At 40.1% G+C, this 20,301-nt stretch overlaps 1 protein-coding gene across 3 annotated transcripts in view; it reads right to left on the bottom strand.

Annotated features, from left to right (window-relative positions):
• Window positions 1–11,525, bottom strand: part of shisal1b (shisa like 1b) — a 45,939-nt gene extending 34,414 nt beyond the window's left edge. Inside the window, exon 1 of one of the 3 annotated variants that reach the window (XM_084933915.1) lies at window positions 11,084–11,525. The gene's annotated coding sequence lies outside the window, so the exon portion shown is untranslated. The remainder of the gene's footprint in view (window positions 1–11,083) is intronic. The other 2 variants (XM_084933914.1, XM_084933916.1) reach the window with 2 other exon arrangements.
• Window positions 11,526–20,301: the final 8,776 nt, after the last annotated feature.

Raw genomic sequence — 20,301 nt, 5'->3', positions numbered from 1 at the left:
CTCCCATTGGCTCTGACTTTGTAACGTAAACCAGTCGACCAAGATAAAAGGACAAGTTTCTCCATCATCTTCTGTTTCAGTGATCCTAAATATATCTTTCAATAAATCACAAGAGGTTGAAATAAACATGTAAAAAAATTACAGTTACACAGCAAGCGTCACATTAGCAACAAGGTTGTTTTTGATTCATCATTCAAGTGCGTTTCACACAACTACCCATAATCCTCTCTCAGGAGCCTTTTTCTTTTTTTTGATCTGACGCCTTTTTATTACAAAGTGATCAGACGAATAAGAGCTTATTTGTGCTGTGTCATTTTGAGCTCCGGGTCTGCAGATATGAATTTGACTGATGAACAGAGTTTCTTCTTCGGTTTACATGAGCCGTCACCTGAATAAATTTTCCAGGTCAAATATTCTAAATAAAGCCCAAAGGCAGCAGCAACATGTTTTCGTCTAAAGCCTGGATGTTGCCTGGGAGACCTTAACGTCACAGAGGACATAAGGAAGAGTGTAGCCTGTAGTAATTACCACCCACAATGTGGTGGACAGGAAATGAATACTTAAAATCCTTAAATATGCTAAGGGAGGAAAAACAGCAGTGTTGCCTTAGGGCTTGTTGTGGAGAGTTTGGTCGATACGGCAGCATAATAACCGAGGCTATTGTGAAGTGCACCTAGCTTGCTGCATGGGTGGTCTGTTTCTGTTTCTGACTTGGTAATGGTTTGTTAGCATAACACAAGCAGAAGATGAGAGAACAACTGTAATCAAACTAGTGTCTGTGGAGGCACACAGTGCATCTACCTGCTGAGAGCTGTCATGTTGATGGAAACCATTCTGTCTTCTACGTTCACTTTATCTCACACCCTTAATTTATCATCAATTTGAATTACAAAGCAAGATTGGAAAATAATAGAGGTATTTGTCTGAACACTCCCTCCCCCATCAGTATAACTAGAATTATAACTCAACTTGCTTTTAAAGTTTCATAATGCCTGGCAGAAACGGCAGCACCGCATTATATTGTTGAGCTAATCTATTGTAGATAGAAAGACTTCTGGCTGGTATTTCTGAGGAAGGCAATATCAGCATCCATCTGGAAATAAACCTCCCCCAGCAGTGGCTCCAAACACATCTGATCACTGCTCAGTGCTTCTCGCGACACTGCTCCAGCCACATCTCAAGTTGAATAAACAACTAATATCACAACTTTGGAGGTTGGAGAAAAGGAATGTGATACTTTTTCTTAAGCTTTAGTCACACAAAATAGAAAAACAACACAGAAAAGGCTAATTAGTGTACATTTAAGCACTTGGGAAATCTGGGAAACCCTAACTCACAGGAAAAAAGGTCTCCTCTGCACCAAATAGGAATTTAACAGGGCAATTGTCTCACAAATAATTTTGGCGGGGCAATAAATATATGCATGGAGAGAGGGAGAGGGGACTAATGAGACAGCTACTGGAGTCTAATAAGTTGAATTCATTATACAATCAAGGTCTCGAAGTCAGCAGGGGGGATGAGAATTCTTGGAACCTCATCTAACATAACGCAGATCACAACAAAGACCTTGTTTCTATGTGATGCAGTATGAATGAATCCAGCTCACTTGATGCTGCATTTGGAAGGGACTGAACGCTTAAGGTTAAGCATCGACTCATAAAACCTTTATTGCATAATAAGAAAAGCAGCTGCAGTGCTTGGTGTCTTTCACAAGTTTTTCAATCAGTTATTATGCGTTATTTGTATTTTTGATGTGCCGCTTTTGTTTGTTTAATATCTTCTCTAACGTTTGACATATTTCATCTTTTTTTTTTCAACAAGAAATAATAATAATAACTACAGCGGGGATCAGTTTCAGACTTTCTTTTTGATTTGAGTTTGCTGCCGCTATAGCTTTGAGAATTTGGGTTTCATCAAGCGACTCAGAGGACTGGGTGTTCTTGAGTTTGACTGCTAAATGTCACAGAGATACAGTGGCTGTCACCCTTAAACCACTTTCAAGGCCACAGAATGCCTTCCAGGAATTGTTCTGCAGCAGCTCCCAACACTTGCCGTTCCATCAAAGTTCAGAGCCGCCAGCAGGCAGCAAAGTCCTCATCTGTCAACGCATCCGCGCTTTGGCACTCGCATTCAGTTTTCTTTGGTAGCGAGACTGTGACTCATGCAGAATAACTGGACTTGTTTGGCTCTGGGATTTGGGAGACATATCCTGGGGAATTTTTCGGTGTCTGTGATGCAGACTGACACGGCAGTATCTCCCAGACAATAGCCAGCATTGTTTGTTTGGATTTGTTTTAAACACCCCACTCTGGGCTCTTTCCCTTTTTTTTTTTTCGTTGGAAGTGCTCCCCACCATCATCATCCGCCTGACCCTGGATTTAAAATAGCTCCTACTTGCAGACAAATATCCCAGTGGGAATTTCAAAAAATGAAGCAGAAAGTTATGACAAATATAAAAATATCACTTTGCTGTGTCCCTTTGGCCTGCATTAATTACACAGACCAAAATGACAAAGAGGCAACACTAGCCCTAAAGCTGGCACTTTTGTTCCATGTGTGATGGTGATAAATGGTAAAGACACAAACTCAAGATTTGCTAATGTTTACTAACATATTTCCGTGCACATTGTTGGAACCATTCGTAGTCCATGTGATTTTTAAACAGAAGATTACAGACTCAATGACATTCAATAAACCCAGCTACTTTACAAGTTTTGGTTGCCCGTGTAAACCTACACTGCCTGAAAATATCACTAATCCTCAGTGACTTTTACAGTCGCGTCAGATCCAAAAGTAGCACACTGAACTTAACGAAGTGGGTAGTTTTACCCTCAGATAACCCCCACAAGCAAAAGTCTTAAGAGGTCAAACCCCATGCGACTTCACCCCAAAATAGCCATTACAGATACACTGTAAATCACCTGGAGGTCGCAGAGGGCAGTGGTCATGCACACCTTCACATAGTGTGGCCAAGAATACCTCAGATGAGAACGGATAATACTCCCCACTGCTTCCCTTCCAAATGCTAATGGTGTTTTGGCAGCCAGTTTATATAGCCTGTTAGAAAAATCTTAAACCGCAAGAAACGGTTTGTGAACCGTTCCAGCGATCGTTATTGGAAGTGTTGGTTGACTGGCCATCGTAGTGATATTACACCTCATTAATGAGGCTGTCCTGCTTTTGACCCACATAGAATGAACTCACCTCAGGTTGCATACGTTTGGCAGATTTTTGTGAATAATAACTTCCTACTATGTCCTGAAGTGCTCCCTAAATGCCATTTGAGTTCAACTCAAAGCTCTAATATTATAAGTTTGTGCTAAAAGCCCCGACACGTCTGCAAAACGCTTCTGTTGAACTGATTTCCTGAGACTGTGAATGGATTTATTATCAGAATGAAGAGTTACCTGCTGCTGTTCACTGATAATATGGCGGGTGCGATCACGCTTATTTAAAATATTCGTCATTATTGGCGAGAAGGATTATAGTGAAGCATTATATATCGTGGTGAATTAAAAATTACAGTCATTTGAGCCATAATGACTCATGGATTATACTTAGGCTTTATATAGCGTGTAATGTCTGCCAGCACGGTGAGCACATATGCACCATGTTTGATGCTACAACACAGACAAATGTTTACACACGCATTGGTTGCGTGACATTTTCTTAAAAGCCCCTGGCTCAGTGGTAGCTGACTTTAGAAACAAAGCCCAATCTCCCACAGACACACACCTCTTAATCCATATTCATGCATTTTCTGCTTAGTAACAAAAGGCGGCATCGCTTATATTCTCTTTTTTAACAATATGGACCGCCACAAGTTAAAAGGCAAACCAAAAGGAAGGCATTGAGTAAGGATGACCTACAGTAAAGATTTGCACATGAATACTCTCGCCGAGGACCCAGTCTGTCATTTTTTAGTGTGGCCGTCCCAGTGCCTTTATAAAAATGATGATCTATTTGATGGAATGACATTTTTATAATGGGGGTGTTGTTTGAGGATTTTGTTGCATGTACCTTTTAAAAATTAAAAGGTGTGTGCAGCTGTGGTCTACCAGTCAGGATAGGATTTCCCAGGCTACTCAAGTCTGCATGTCAAAGCATTCTTTAGCAAGACAGTGAACCCTGAGGTGCCCCCATTGCATGCAAGTGACTGTGAGTATGTACATGAATGTTAAACAAAGTGCTTAGGTATAGAAAAAATGTTAGTATGAATGTCTGTGTGACTTGGTGAATGACACATGTTGTATATTTTTTAAAAAACACTTTGAGTGCTCAGTTAGAGTAGAAAAGACCTTTAGAAGTCCACGTGTTACAGGAAATCCTGCAAAAAAACACATTTACTTTAAGTAATGCTTTACCAATCCTCCCCACACACACAAACACATAAAAAAATTACATCTAAACTTGGAGGTTAAATTTAGCTCTTTATATATGTGCACTTTGACATTATTTCATCTTTCAACTAATGTCAATGAGAAAAGTTACTGTTTTGTGAGAACAAAGTGCGCATAATCCAGAAGTTGTGTGCTCAGCTGTTGTCAGTCTCCTTATCTGCCACTTCTCGTTGACACTGATGAATTTATATACCGTTACTTCAACACGCTCATTTTATCTGGTGATAAAAGCTTTTTCTCTTTCCTGCATGGTTAAGCCAAAGTGACAGAGGCTCTTCTGCACCTCTGGCTCTGTTATCATCTGTAAGCGTCTGAATTGAGCGTTTAACCCTTTGTTCACTCCAATCGCATCGCAGCTGTCTGTCACAGCTGCTCCCTCTTCCTGTAACACCTCTGAGGAAGGGAGGTCAGGCAGGCATACGGTTACATATGGAGGCTGTTAAGAGCAGGAGACTTCACTGCTCTCCATTCCCCCAATTATTTGGGGTGATTCCTATTATGAGGTGAGGAAAATGTAGATTTGTACCAGGACTCAAACCTGGTGCCGTCATTAAAACTGCAGGATTCCTACCACAGTAGAAATAAAAAGCTGTGTGTCTGCAAAGGAAAAACAACTGAGTGCATGACAACAACAACTTGCACTTGCAAGTTATTTTAATATGCTCCTAAACCAAATTTCTTCGCTGCTCTCAAACGGGGTTTTGGTTCCCCGTGTCACACATTTACTAAGATTTTTTTTTCCCATGCAGCTCCGTTTTGTTTTCTTTCTGTCTGAACTCTCTAAGAGTTTCCTCTCTCTGCTGCTTATTTACAACACTGTGAAACAACATGTGCTTTTATATGACAGCATAGGCACAGTGCGTAAAGACACAGAGCCTCTCTTATCTTATATTTACTGTGCTCGTCGAAAGTTGCTGGAGTGCAGTAATTTAAAATCATCGCACCTCAAGTGGAAGTAAATACACATGGTTTTGTTCGCAAAATCTCTAAATGATCTGATGGTGATTAGGTTTTGAGTAGATTACGTTTGATTTCACTGACTAAGCTTCCCCTCAGGTTTATGATACACTGGATCACACATTGTAATTAAATAACAACACAGATTTACGTGGAAAGATGTTGATCACCACAGGTTTCCACTTGTTATTAGTCACGTAATAACACTGATCCACGGGTGATGCGGTGGAGAGGCTGAACTGGAGGTTAAACTCAAGTCGATGAAGCATCCATGTGCTTTAGTTAAAGCACAAGAGCAAGGTCAGAGGTCAGATGCTGCTGCACCAATTACTGAGAAGTATGAGGTCATGCATAAATGTCAATAAGTCAATATTAAGATTACCTCTGAGAATGAGAGCTGTGGTCCGAGGTTGTTTTTCTTTTGTCCACTCATACCAAAGATCTTCCCATTATTGTAAATTTAATATCTCTTAAAAATCTTGAGGGAATTTCTTTAAAATTGGAGCAAATGTTAAAAGATGAACGCATGGGAATGTGCTCAAAGGTCACTGTGGCCACAGGGATGCAAGTGCTAATTAAAAAAAATACACAGATGTTTACTCGGTGGTGTGATGTCCATTGTTTAATCGATGATCAGACATCAGACTGGTGACACAATTTTTTTTTTTAGTTATCATATTATATGATGAGTTTAAAAGCCAAAGGATATATAAATATCTATACTGCAAACCCTCAACTAAGGTGTCACAGACTGACAATATTACAATATAAATATTCTGGCTATTCTTTATGTACAGCAATAAACATGCACGGATACTAACTTGAATAATGACTCTGCTCAAGTTAATATTTTCCCAACCTCTGATTTCCCCAAGTATTCCTTTATTCTCCTGTGAAGTATCACTCATCCATGATTTAACTGTTTCAGCTGGATTAATGCTCAAAGGAGTCTGCATTAATGTGATTTCTTTCTTCCCTTTTGTGTTGACCGGAGATAGACTCACATACACAGAGCAAACACTGCATTAATATTCAAAACAGCCACTGGGTGAACCTGCTTCTGAATTTCAACAGCTTGTCTCTTATTCGATTATTCTTTCAGCCTCTAATTTCAGAAGCCGCTGAAAAAAAAGAGGAAATGCCTTCCTGATGCCAAACGCCCCCACCCCCCTTGAGGGAGGAAAAGACAAAAAACTATACAGAGCAACAGACCTCAAAGCAAAGCACAGATGTGAAGGAAAAAAAACTAAACTCACCCCTTCATATTAGTGCTTATAGATAATGATAAATGTTTAATGGGCCATTTTGCCAGTTGCACCTATGCATACGAGTAAAAAAGTGCATGTTTATGTCCACATAAAGGGATCGGGATGCAGATAGTTACAAGCAAGCTACTAATATTAGCAGTAATATAATAAGACTTCTGGCTTTCCGCCCTTGGCATTGTTACAGAAATGAAGTACAACAGGGGCCACACAGAGGGAAAGTGAATGCATACAGTTGATGAGCACAGGCCATGTTTTGCCCTAAAGGCCTCTGCTTATTATCTCAGTGGTGATTATTATCTCCCCTGCATATCAGTGGATTCTGATATGGAGGGGAAGTCGGACATGCAAGGGCTCAGTTATGTTGTTACTCACTCAGCTGTAGAAACGTATACATGCATACGGTACACACTGTCTTACTAACAAGCGCACAAAAACAGATGAATGTGGAGATAAAACATACATAAAAACACTATGCACACATACACAGAGGCAAAACGGGGCAGGGGAACTCTGCGTAAACCATGCAGAGAGATTTATCGATGACAGACCGGATTAACCAAATAAATGCAGTTTTCTGCACCACAGATTGGAAAACAAGACATTTCTGAGCTCACAGAGTGACTACGTGTTGCTGTTTATTTTGGGTTGGACAGTGTAATTATTTGGCTGCTACTGCTGCATGCTGTTTGCAATATTAATCAGTTATACTCACAGCTGGAAAATGTTCATGATTTTTTTTTCTTTTTTGCAGGGTGTGTAGTGGGTAAGGGCATCGAGTCCACTTGGAACATCAGATAGAAGTCTTTGTTGTTTTCAGCGTGCAAGTAAAAAGTAGATCAGTGTTTTGGGTTAGGTGTTTTTTTAAAAGCCGTATTTAATTTTAAATACCACTGAAGTGAAATGATTCAAGTAGCAGCCAATCAAAACTAGAAGAAAATGTCCAAAGGGATTTTCATGCTCGAGCGTACCTGAATGATGTGGTCAGAAGTTCCTTTGGGTTGAAAGTGCGGTAAGATTGGCCTACAGTCAGAATGTAATTTGACTTCTAATGAAAGAAAAGGATTGTGTGCACATCACTCTAACATTAAAATTGGCTCTACTAAATTCTCAATGAAATAAAGACAGACCGTCTCGCAAGCAGTATTCACATTTACTACTAACAATTTGGTAATCGTTTAACCGTCGAGGCAAAAATATCAAGACAGCTTCTAAAATATAAAAATGTGATGCTTGGGTGCGTTTGGACAAAGTATTCAACAAGTTAAATCAGGGATTATAATCATCATTGCTTAACGGTAAAACTGTAACTTTTTACATAAACATACAGTGTGAAAATAAACCTTTTTTTCCCCATTCTTATTTTATTTTTTGTGGCCTGTGTGTGCGCTTCATGTGGCCACTTCCACCTGTAGAGTGTTCTGCCCACAAATGTCAAACAGGCAACAATGTGGTTTGTAAATTGGCAGTGATGTGGTTTGTAGCTGCCCTTTAACAAGAAAAGTATAACGGAAATTCACCTCAATGTTAACGCAAACATTGAGGTTACTTCAAAGAGTAAGAGGGACGAGGTTGATCTAACTCACAGCTGAAACTAGCAATGAAAGTTTTTCCTTTCATTTTTTTTCTTTTATGACCACAGCTTAAATAAGGTAAGTTTCAATCAGTCCCATTTACTCTTTTTTAATTTTGCTGTTGTTTTATCAAACATAGCAAGTACAAAATAATGAACATTGTCCTAACTGTGCAGGACAGCTTCTTTTTTTTTTGACCCGTAGTTCATGGCAAGCTGTTACAGTCGCCTGTAAACCTAGAGTGGTGCTGACTTCACTGGAGCTTTTCTGCCTCTTTGTGCGTCTGTGTTGTTCACTTCAGAGTTTTTTTGCTGTTTTTTTGTCTTTGCACATTCAGAATATGTCTATTTTGGAATTCAGGATGTGGGAAGCAATTAGAAGAAATCTTATTCAAATAAGATTTATTGCTGAGTTTAAATTGTGACATTCTGTATACTTTTCTCAATTATTTTAGGGTCATTACTTTACAATATAAAGCTCCGTGAAGCGTCTCTTGTTGTGATTTGGCGCTACAGAAATAAAACTGAATTGAACTGAATTAATGGCAAAGAACTGGTAAGTAGCTTCTTGGCTTATATTAAGTAAATATTACCCAGTATTTTATGCTCAGTGCTCAATGTTCAAAGCTTTCTTCCGTTTAGTGGGAAATAAACATCAATTACGCAATGACCAGAGAGAGACTCTGAAATGGCATTTGACTTTGTGTTTACTTCTAAATAACCTTCTCTGTCTGCACTCTGTTATGTCTAGATACATGGCTGGATTACGTGTGCTGTGATGACAGTCGTATAGCTGAGGTTTTGTGCCTCATCTGGACCGCGATAAGAACCAGCGTCCGTAACACAGTGATAACCACAGTTAATTTCAGCTCAGCGCCTCTGACTTTTTATGTCTGAGACTCAGGCACCAAAAACTCTTCCTCTGCCAAAAGATTGTCTGCATCTGGTGCCGCCAGCTACTCTGCAGTTTCAACACCGGTCTGATCATCTGTTCTGAATTTGAAATGCTCATCACTAAAAATTTTCACCTTGAGGGCTCCTGCCAAGCCAGTGGTCACGACGCCTCTGCTGGCTCCACCTCTGCTGATGTGAGCGCGTGTATGTGTGTGTCTACGTTTGTGCACGGATGTGTGTATTCAAGTATATGCCTTGGTGAAATAAGAGTGTGTATACTGTACGCAGCATGCACCATCAATACCCTTTCAATGTCAATGACTTTTCTGAGTTGGGACAGTCAGCTGGTCACCGATGGACTCAACATGGCTGTCCCTGTGAGGCGCAGTGGAGTGGCGGGGTGCGCTTGAGACAAGGTGACAGAGGAAATTGTGCTCAAGTAATGACTGACGGTCATGGTTATGTCCTGTCCTACCTGTGGAGGAGACTGTGTGTGAGTGACGCAAACATGTGCAGTCCAGGACTAAACACAAAGCTCTAGTGTGCTGCTGGGCAATCCTTTTTAAGAGCAAAATGTTTCACTTTAGGGGTTTCTATATAAACACACCACTTTCCTGTCACTGAAATGAATATAAGGTAGACTTTGGCTGATGCAACAGCCCTTCTTTTGTGTCAAAGCACATACACGCACAGTCCAGACCAACTGCACTTTCATGCCTCCACCTGTGTTTACACTGTGAACACAATACTTTGTTCCCTGGCGTCTTCCCAGAATACATTTTTAATCAAACTGCCCATCAAACCCGAATATTTAACAAACTTCATGGCTCATCGGCTCCCTTAAGCCTCCATCAGAGCCTCTTTGTTGCCACCAGACAGAGACCAACCTTTGCATCTGAAGGCACACTTCTTCTATAAGTGTCGGAAAACAGCAGCAAGAAGGTTTTGTGAAAAATAGTGAGCAGAATAGCTCTTCAAAGGTTTCAAAGGGACTTTTCAGTCACATATTTTAAGTAAGCAAAAGCTAAACAAAGCCAGAGTCCTTGGGGAGCCTATTTATTTATGCAAATTATAAAACTGCTCATTCATATGGTACAGAAATTACCCAAAGGTACCCAATGATTCACAGAGTAATCACAATATTTGGAAGGGAGGTGTGGTGTTTATTAAAATAATTTTTCTGCTTCTTTTGTTTGACTGAATAATTTCTTCCACTCATGGAAATGAAAGGTGAGGGCTCACTTGAGAGACTCAATACATCCAGTCCACACTAGAACAAACACGCAGCCACACACATAGCACGCGCACTCTGTCTACGCACATACCCTTAAGAGTAAACACACTTGAACAATGTTCACCGTTGAGCAAAATCATAAAAGCTCGCAACTGCTGCCTGTGGGCCAGGTTTCAGACACCCAGGCGAGAGCAGGATTTTTCACAGAGGAGCAGGATTTTGTGTGAACGAACAAAAGGAATCTCCTTCCTCCGCTGCTCCTTCCTCCTCTAAATCCTATCATGTGCCACCATGTGTCTCCCACACGCCTGTTTCTAAGTTACCGGCAGCGTCAGCTGCCAATCCCGCTTAATTGCCTCCTGTGTAAAGTGACAGCTGAGGAGTGGCGATGAGAGCGAGCTGTCCTCGCCTTTTCCTGAAGCTCAGTCTCCGCCACCTTGCTAACGAGAGACTTCACCTGAGAATTGTACTGTGTGCCTTAGGGAAATTACACAGTAGTTTTGACCTGTAGTGACACTTGAGTATCCAACCTGGGGACTTGCTTTATTAGAAAGAAATATGACTCAAATGTTTCTAGGCACTTTAAAAAAAAAAAAAATGTTCTCAATTTAGAAAAATGCTCTGCAGGGACAGTTAACTGAAGCTCTAAGGGAGGGAGGGAAATATTTTGAATATGTCTTGTTAGAAATGAAACTAAGTAATAGACATAGAACAATAATAGCAGGCACTGTTTATTTCAATAACAAGAAGCTTCCCTTACCAACCTTGCTTGAGCCTGGAGAAAAAGAAAAGATCTTTTTGCTCACTCCCGCTTGCAGAATTTGCCACCCTGTTGCTCCTTGTTCTCTCTTCCTTTGTTGCGTCTTCCTCACAAACAGACCCTCCTCATCCTCAGGACCAGGGCTGGAATTAACAGCTCATGAGGGAAGCCAGGTGGAAGAGAACGAAAACACACCAGAGAAGAGAAGAAACACACACTTCTCACCCCTAAGTCCTCCTTGGCGGTGTATCCCCATCCGTTAGAGCTCAGCGACTGAGAGTGTGGTGAGAGAGAGAGAGGGAGAGGGAGAGAGAGATGAAATGATACTAAGTGGGCGAGTGAGAGAAAAAGTGAGAGAGGGAGGGAGCGAGAGAGAGAGCCCGTGCGTCTGCACTGGAGGGTGATCCTCTGTACTGTATGATTCCTGTTTATCTCTCTGTCTGTCTCCTCTGCGTGCATTCCTTCCCGACAGAAAGGCACGAGGTCAGCTGTTTTTACAGTAACAACACTTGGTTTCCTCTTGAGGGAGAAGACTTCCTGTTAGTTCTCTGCTCAACTTCTCTCATGGGTGAAATTACTAGCAGTTTTGTGCTTTTTTTTTAAGAAAATCCCCTCTCTTCTACTTCCTCTCTCCTTCGCGCATAATCTCCCTCTCTATTCATGACTCCAGATTTGTTAGCGCCCGAGCAAGCGTTAATCTAATCTCCTCTCTCTAAACATCGCTTGTCCAGAGGTTACTCTGTTGACAAAGAATGCTCTGCAGTTTAATTTTGGACACACACAGTACCAATACACAAACTAACTGCATGTTTGGTAGACAGCGCTCCAATTTGGCTGTATAAAGAATGAAAATGTGCAATTAACTGATATACTGCGTAAAGACAGAATTGCATGATTAATATATGATTCCATCATCTGATACTGCTCTGCATTCAGTCAGTTGTACTGACAATGCTAAAAAAAAAAAGAAAAGAGCTCATTTGTAATAATGCAAATATTGTCATTAGTCAACATGATAACTGAAATATCTCTGGGTTTGAACAGATAAACCGATGAATAAATAAAATACTTTACTTTTTTCAACTCGGTCATCACAGATCCAATTAATCACGGAATCACGCAGTAAATTGATAATGTGGGGCTTCGTTGGGGTTTTTTGTTTGTTTGTTTGTCTTTTTCATTATAGTCTTAATGTTTAAACAAATAATCAGTCATCTGCAAAAGAAAGAAGACAAAGACCAAAACATTTATTTAACTCACCAGTTAGCAAAAGACCATGCACTTCCTGTTTCCATCTTTTAAAATATTTTTTAAAATATTAACAGATTCATTAAAGATAATTAATTCATCAACATTCTCATCATTAGCATTAAAATGTTAATAAGGTGGTTCAGTATGCATCAAATTACAATTGCAATTTGCCATCTTGATAATGGGCACAATATCTTCCTAAGACCCAGCCATTCATTCTTGTCCTCTGTGGGAGGACGTGCTTTGAGAGCTCTGCCTCAAGCACAATTTATGCGATGTATTTGAGCCTTACTGTACTGACAAGAGGACATCCTGGGCTTTCTAGTGATGTCACATCTGAGGGGGCTTGACTAACACACTACATAGACTTTCTTTTCAAGGAGCAGCTTCCACATTTTATTGCAACAAGGGAGGCTGTGATGAAAAATTTGCAGATAATTGGGTTTTATGAAATTAATGAGATTGATGAAATTGGGTTGAAAATTTTTTGAACATGACTCATGAAAACAGGACGACGTTGCCCACAACCACTGGCAGGAAGGTGAAAGCTCAAAGGATGAGATATGAGCTTTCGAGGAGCCCGAGCAGGACTGTGTGAAGGCACCTACCATCTATAATAAAAAGAACTGTTTGATGTAGAGCTCTGAAGTTTTCAGGTATTATGATATCTAGAAGGAGAAACGAAAACCTCTTCAGCTGAATTCACACACATACACACAGTCAAACACACACATAGAATGAAACAGGACAACGCTGCCCACAACCACCAAACAAAAATTAGGCAACCAGGTTTTACAAAACCATGCTAGAGCTCACAAACCAGAGAGTGTTGCTCATCTCTGAAAGGGAAGTAGCATTAATATCATACTGAAACTGGGTTGAAATTGTTTTTTTAGCATGAAATATGAAAGCAGGATAACCACCAAATGTGGTTATCTGATTACATCAGACAGAAAATAGGGTACTAGTTATAACCTATTTAATAAGTTGAGGCAGATTCAAATAATCTTCATGTCACTGATATGCAGGAAAAGAAGGAAGACCACTGGAAAGTGGGAACTCTGTTAAAGAGGCTGCCGTGAAAAATATGATTCCATGTGGCATTGGTCAAGAAACATCTTCAGAGCTCTAGCTTACACAATACTTCTTATCCATACTGGACTTTAGGTGTCGTCACTTTGGTCCTGGTGAGCCTCCTCAAAACCTGGTATGCCCTCCATCTGAACCTTCACCTTCTTGTTCTAATGCCCACTCCTCCTCCACCTCATCTCCCGAAAACTTGACTCAATTTCCACAGTTCTGAATGAAATCCCGTGTGCCTCACTCAGCCGTCATATCATTCTGTGATCAAGCGAGATCTGATGTCCACTTCAAGGGACAGAAGATGAAATTTAAATAAATTCCAGTTTTGACATATTATTTGATGCATGTTTCTTTAGAAAACAACAGTTCAATTATGTATAAGAAAATCTAAATATCAGAACATAATAAGGGTGTCAAGAGGCTAAACATCGAGTGCATAATCAGCAAAAGGTTTGGTTTATTAAATTATTTCATTTGTTGATTTGTATCATTGATGATATATTTAATAAAAGTGCATTAAACTGTACCTCTCCACTCTTTACACTCTTTACTTTCAACCCTGTTGAAAATGGGTTGAAACGTGAAAACAGGACAAACCACAGCCATCAAGCCTAGAGGCTCTCTGCTTACATAAAATATTACACGGGCAACCAGGTTTCTGAAAAAACATGTCAAACCACAGGAAGGTGCTCATCTCCAGAACATTTGTTGTTTTAAGGGTGGAAACACTGTTCAGAACATATCTGCTTATTGCAAGACTCAGATAGTCTAGGATGCAGATACACTGGGTCCTAGTTATAGCCAGTTCACTAAGCTGAGACAGATTCTTCAAGATGAGGCGGCCCATCAAAGTAATAAATGATCTTGATGTCTCTGACATAAAGGAAAAAGAATAATGCCTTCTAAACAGTGTTCAGATGTGTTTCCATCAGTGCCTCGTTTTATTGTTCATGCAATAAAAATATATTTGACGAGAAATCCACATGCTGTAACGTTTTTCTTTTAACCACAATGCTTCAATTATCAAAACAATTTTTCCGGGCCTCAGGAGGATATGAATCATTTGTGAACTATTTCTTGGCACGTTCACATTTGATAGTAGCAGACAACCAAAACTACAGTTCAAGGGACATTTTGGTAAGCTCAGCTTTATGCCACTAAACAATAAACAAGTAACAGGTGTTTGTTTTGTTGTGTGCATATATTGTCATATGTAAAGGCAAAATAATTTTGTTAATGAAAACTCGGTCGCAAAATGTGCCGTTTCTGTGATACTCTGCTTGTCTTTTAAGCTTTGCTGGTCCCTGTTGTGTGAAGGCAGCCACAGCGCTTAAGTGTGTCCCCAGAGTACAGTGCATACTGGGTCAATACGCCCATGAAGTCTTGGATCAATCAGGTCACAGACATCGGTGAAAGGTGATTCAGGGGACAGCGTGACAGCTTTCTGAGTTATGTTGATAAAGTGTCAAAATGTCATACTGGCAAACACGCCACAGGCATAAGTGACAGAAACGCTCAGTTACACCACTGATGAAGTGATGGAGGATTTCTCAAAAGCGGGGAGTCGAACGATATGAACATATGGCCGCGTCGTGTGGATGCTGCACGTTGGCCTGTTGACCGGGCAAGCAAGAAGTGCTCCCATTGAGCACTTTGGGTATTGTGCTGTTGAGACTGGTGGGTGTTGCTCCCAGACACGTGGCCACATGCAGCCGGAGGAGGCAGCTGTGATAACTGCCAGCTCCTATGAAAGGGAGGATGAGCCTATGTGGACACCTGAAGCAGGATGTGTGGTGATTGGGCTGCATGATGTTCAGCCAGGAGGAGGTGGTATGCACAGGAGAGATATAGACTTTGCAAGTGTCGCTGGTTATTTCACCGCATTCATCTGCATGCCATCTTATGTGCCATTTGTTGCAACTGATGTTAACTAGTAATATGCCATCGCAAAATAAATAAATTAATTAATTAAGTAAAATAAAATAAAAATAAAAAAGCATAAAAATTATACTAAAAAGATCATTTCATTTGCCACAGAAGTGAGCTACTGCATGATGAAATTCTTGCTAGAATCTCTTTTTTGTATGAAACACTCACCCACTGTCCCAGATAGTAAATATCACACATTTCCCTTACGATTCTTATGAAGTACAGAGAAGCTTCACATCCACTCAGGAAATGAGGGCTGGATAAATAAATGCAAAGCAAGGAAGCTCTTTGGATAGTTTTCCGGTGGCACTTGGTTACAAAATAATGCCTGCAATGTCAGTCAGCCAGCCAATGCACTGCAGTCTTTTATTCTGTAAATAGATCAATCATTTTTTTTCTTGCAGCAGTTTGACAAAGGTGCTTTCGCTTCCAGGTCTCTATCCACTGGACGGTACTCAGAGAGCATCAGTGACCGTAGCGAGGTGCCAGGTTGTATTCACGACAAGCTCCTGGCCTTAATTGCCTTCCATGCAACTGGGCTCAATAATAATCAGCATGGAGGTGTTCATCACCCCCATCATACCTGTACCCTCTTACATGTGGAATTTAATTTATCTGGTGCAGTTTCCTTTTCTGTTCAGTGTCCCTCTCGCTTCAACTGCAAGAATCAAATGATACGAGTTATTCTGTCTAGCTTTGGTTTCCGTCCTTTCAGCCAAGCTCCAGGAGATTTCTTTGAATCTTTTTAGGAGGCTCTGTAAATGTAGAGGATCAGCTTACACGGTCCACCATTAAACCTAGAGGCTATTTGATACTGATACAGTGATTTCCAATCTTCAAAAAAAAAAAAAAGGGTGGGGGGTGGAGGAGTGTTATTTCAACTTAGCTTTGTATTATAAGGACTGAGAGCAAGAAAATGACTATTTAAAAATGCTTTTCCACGATTCTTCTTATTTCACCCTTTGAAATGCCATCCTCAAAAGCAGAGTTTTCTCTCTTTGGAAAAACAGAGTTCAGGTTCTTATGCAAAATGCAGCCTGGCACTAAACCTGATTCCTGCAGCTGATGCTACATTGTCTCCTGGCTATAAAGAGAGTGAATGCTGTTGTCAAGCACTTCTCAGGGGCACTGCTTAAGCACACCACATAAAGGTCAGAAAACAAAGAGGGAATTGTTCAAATCCCTACAAGTCATTACATGTCCTTTGGTATTTATATAGATGCTATAATAGAAAACGTCTGATGACTCAGTCAATCTTCAAATGAAATTGGGGTGCAGTTCTTCTTTTTTGTTTTGGTTTTAACTCAAAAGGTTAATGAAGAAAAATGAAAACGTGGCCATTTAAAGGGTAACTTTTAAGGTGGGCTGTTCAGCTGGAATTGGCCGGGGAGGTAGAGGCGTGACTCTGGCAGTCAGCAGTGACACAATGATCCCCAGATCAGAGGAAAATGTGATCTCGATGCCGCAGACGCCTCTTTCATCCCCAAATCCCCTCAAGGGGTCATTAGTATGGTGAAGGGCCATGTTGGGCCTCTGCTGTACCCATTCAAGCTGTTGGCTCCAGGTCCAGTAATTCCTGAAGGCTGAGTTCTCAGAAGCAGTTTAAGTGCAAGAGATGGGTCCAAGTGTCAGCATAACATTAGCAGTGGTGCTGCTGTTCGGGGACCGCGCTGCCATCTGAGAGGATTGCCAAGCCATATTAGAATCTGCAGGGAAAAAATGCCAAAAAACTCAGAAAGAACCCAGCTCTCTGTTAGCCAAACCCATAATGGGTAGCTGTCCGTGTGATTTCCCTCAGTTAGTAAAGTGTGTTCTCTTAATTGCCTTGAAGGCAGCATTGCCTGTTGCAAAGCTGTAAACCCCATCTTGAAAGCAATGGGGTGTCATTTAACATCAGAAATTACAAGATTCAATCATAAACTGCTCAGCCATCTGAAAGGTATTAAGATAATCACTTTTTCCTCCTCCAGAAACAACAAACCTCATGAACACAATAATATGCTACTGAAAAGGTGAATACTTATTATCCTGAGCCGTATCTCTCAGCACATTTAACATCTGCAGAGTTGGGGAAGGAAGTTAGATGCGTATTTACATGCAGAGAAATTAACTTTCACTGTGCATCATGTAGCTTTGGGCAAGACCATAATTTCGTGGATATATTTTATGGGATCGTGATGAAGTAAAACCTCAAAATAAGCATTTTCAACCTTGATCTTTTTAGCCGTACTGACGGAGCAGAAAGGCTCTCTGACAGGTTTTAAATCACTCCTCCAAAAGAGTCTTGTTTTTTCTGTAAATCACTCATATGTTCAAGCAATGCCATCTCCAACAGCACAAGTGACAAATCAGTCCTGGTATTTCAGTCATGGCACTGAAATAGTTTTGCTCTCTCTGAATCCTTCTGTGCAAACTTTGAACTCTTGCAACTGTCGTCACGCTTCCAAGCTTCACTTCAGCTGTGGTGCTTTTTCTTTCAGCTCTACCATTACTTCACCATCATCCTCTAATGATTCATATTTGTGTTAAATCTTACAGCGCTGTTGGTAAGTATTCAAAATTGAATGTCAGAAATGATATAACATTCATTAGGAGGAAAATATTCTATCATATACCCGTTAATCAAGAGAGAAAAACAAAGATTTGTGTAATCAACAAATCATTTCAGTTATTTTTTTCTGTAATAGTTCTGTAAGTGAAATTATTGAATATTTAACCATAAAAGCAGCTGTTTTACCCCCAGAGAGTCCAGAAAATGAGAGGAAGTAACAGGAAAAGAGTACAGATAAAAAGCAGACACAGGGGAAGAATGAAAATATATTTTTAATTAAACTCAAAGAGATTGTCAAGATGCTATTACAACCTAAAACAAACAAGATCATTAAACTACTGAGATTGTTGTTCAACGCTTACACTTTGGACATTATTATGGATGTAAAAATTACTTTTGAAGGATTTGAGCTCTCCAGTAATTACTTTACATACTTCAAATGATAAGGGCATGCGTCTGAAAGGTCCATGATGAACGTCTGTACTGAACTGTAGCGATTATCCTGAAATTTTGCTATGAGGGCAAATAATAAGGCATCAATTATTTTTAGTGTCCTTAAAAATCCCTTTTCTTTTTCAACATATTCAAAGTATGGAGAAGCTGAGGGAATTTTTAGATGACAGAGGACAGCTCTGTAAAATATTTAGCAACAGGCAATGGTCCCTCTGCTTTTTTCCTCCCCACCTGTGTGTAAACAACAAAGTCTCAGATCACTGTCACCTATTGTGATACTTCACTCTGAAGCCCCAGTGGGGGAAAGAAACCATCAGTCACGCTGACAGAGACTCATGAAACTGGAGATCCATCTTAAATTTTGCATGAGGTTTTGTGTTAAAGCTTTAAAAAGGAACTTGTGTGACTGTCGGCATTAATGGCAACGTGAAAACTTACTTGGGATAAAAAGAAATTGAAATAAATAAAGCGCTTCTCACAGTCGCGGTCACCGTCACGGACGAGGAGTCGTTATTGCTGTCATAAAACACAAGAAATGCTTTGGTGTTTGTAAATGAAGATTATGCATCATTACAGCAATAAGCCCCCCGAGATGAAGTTGTTTTTTTTTGTGCAAAGTTTAATAGCATTTCACCTCAACAGCAACTGTGTCTTTCCCAGTGATTGATGCTTTCACTCTTGATTTGGTCCAGGATAATTAGTGAGAAAACAATGTAGGGATTCTTGGAGCGCAGTTTAATTCTCTCAGCTAGAAGCAGTAGCTGCAAAGGATTTTTTCTTCTTTCCAGCATAGATAATGGAATGAAGCACTGCATCAGGACAGCGGGCTGTAAAAATGGAAGTTACTGTAGCATAACTGATGAAAGCAAGGATGTAAATTAGCAGTTTTTAAGGATTCACTGACAGGTTTTAACAGTAACAAAGACTGAGAGTCTGACATCAGACAAAAAGAAGGGGGAAAGGAGAGCACAAATTATAGAGCATTCAGCACAGAGACGTGTGCAGTTTTCAAGTTAAGAGTTCCTGTAAAGAACTGGAAATATCTCATCCTGACCTGCCCTCCACTCTCGGGCACCAATAAACTTAGAGAAGGTTAAAAAAGAAAAGGTCATTGAAACAGCTATGTAAAGATTAGTAAGAACAGATAATTCACATTTTAATGAAAAATGCAATTTAGTTCTTTTTAATGCAATGTACAGTACTAGAGACATATTTGAGGACAAGAAGTAGGCTGGAAGTCCTTCAGGTGTCGTCTTTTATGTGAAGTACTTGAAGAACTTTCTGCTAATAAGCCTAATAAGCCTTTTATAGTTCAGGCTCCTGTACCATGCAAACTCTGCTGATAGCTTCAGCAAAGTGGGGCTAGAAATTAAAACCAGAGAAGAAGTGTGGGAGGAACAATCCAGCAGTATAAACTGAAATACAACTCATTTTGGCATTAACACCAAAATGTTTAAAAAGAAAAAAAAAAAGGTTAAAAATGTTAAAAACAGCAACATTAAACTGCAAGTCTTTGTGGCAAGAGGCTTTTGTTATGTCTACCCGAGTCCAATCTAACACACCTGGAAGTCTGGCTCCTCACATCTCAGGAGTAGATTCATGGCTCTTGCAGGCCTGGCATGCTCTCAGCAAGGAAAGGCAAATCTAACTCTTGAAAATGACCTCTTTTGTCAAGATTGGATAATAAAAAGTCATTTTAAATCTTCCACAAGCAACGCACAACCATCCTCAGTTCTGATTTGTAGCAAAAATTGATTAGGCTTTTAAAAAAAAATTTGTTTCTTGTTGATGATTTTTGTTTTCTCGTAGTATATTAAATATAGCATACAGTCCTGTGAAAACTACAGTAAGTAAACGCCACATGATTCAGTAGCTTGCAGAACAACCTTTGGCACAAAAACCTGAATCAACTGTTTCTGTATGACTTTATCAGTCTCTCACATCATTTCGG

Source organism: Perissodus microlepis, chromosome 7 (genome assembly GCF_051167445.1).
Source record: "Perissodus microlepis isolate ML-2025 ecotype Zambia chromosome 7, ASM5116744v1, whole genome shotgun sequence".
Taxonomy (NCBI): Eukaryota; Metazoa; Chordata; class Actinopteri; order Cichliformes; family Cichlidae; genus Perissodus; species Perissodus microlepis.
The sequence above is the reverse complement of the archived record's forward strand: the minus strand, read 5'-3'. Positions and strand labels throughout refer to the sequence as shown.